Source organism: Aptenodytes forsteri, unplaced genomic scaffold, assembly GCF_000699145.1.
Source record: "Aptenodytes forsteri isolate BGI_AS27 unplaced genomic scaffold, ASM69914v1 Scaffold418, whole genome shotgun sequence".
Taxonomy (NCBI): domain Eukaryota; kingdom Metazoa; phylum Chordata; class Aves; order Sphenisciformes; family Spheniscidae; genus Aptenodytes; species Aptenodytes forsteri.
Window position 1 is genome coordinate 955,187 of NW_008795245.1, and position 1,051 is coordinate 956,237.

A 1,051-nucleotide genomic window follows, 5' to 3' on the forward strand; every position below is an offset into this window, starting at 1 on the left:
ATTCATTCATTAAAAAAAAAAAAAAAATCCAAAGCCCAGGACAAGTATTTTCAAAAATAGGACCCAAAGGATTGCTGTGTGGGAGTTACTGAGCATGCAACACTGTTACTTAGTCATCCATATTTTAGGATTAATATTATTTAATATTTAATATATTAAATTACTTTTGAACACTAGTAGGAAATGTTTTTGGAATTCCTTTTTAAAATCCTGATCCACATTTCTTTTTAAACATTAGGATTTTACATACAGTACTTAGAAGTTAAAGGATATGGGAGTTCAAATCCCAAGGAGCGTGTGCTTTAAAGTCTTGATTCAGGGAAGATTTTAAGCATGCCCTTGGGACAGTCCCTGTGCATGCTGTGGTCTGGCCTGAATCAGCACCTCTGCCACTGCAGGAATCAGTAAAGGTTTGCTTCAGCAGAAACAAGATCGCCTTTAAAGACAATAAAACAGCAGTGAAGCATTCTACTAATGCCACTTGCTTTTGTTTTTTCCATCTGCAGATATTGATCCGGCGTGCTTTTTGACGAAAAGCTATACTATGCCACCAGAACAATGAATTTTTTTCTTTGTAAAAATAACTTCCAGTGATTTCAAATGAAAGTGATTTTAAATTTCACAACCTGAAATAACTTTGTACATGTAAAACCGCAATAAGAGCAATTGGAAAAATAATAACATTTAGGAGAGACAGGAATCGCCTATATAGAAATCGGGTGTTAAACGCATGCATGTCTCACAATGGCAAACCTCATCCCATCCTACACATGGGTTGTTCTTCAGCAGAGGCTGCCAACTGGCACGGTGGTTTCATACCACTGCTCACAGCTGTTGACAGCTTCCCAGATTGCCTTTCAACCTAAACCTGCTGATTCTGAAAATGAAGAGCCAATGGGGACTATAATAGGCCCAAGGCTCATCTTGAGACTAGGAGATTAGGACTTGGGGACACACACAAAACCAAAAAAGATTAAAGAAACAAAACACGCACCAAAAAAACCCACAAGAACAGAAAAAAGAGGGGGAAAAGAGAACAAAAAAAAAAGAG

The 1,051-nt window shown here is 37.5% G+C and overlaps 1 protein-coding gene across 1 annotated transcript in view; it reads right to left on the reverse strand.

Annotated features, from left to right (window-relative positions):
- The window catches only part of SLC6A5 (solute carrier family 6 member 5), a 38,488-nt gene that overhangs the window by 21,171 nt on the left and 16,266 nt on the right, over window positions 1-1,051 (reverse strand). The window lies entirely within an intron of this gene.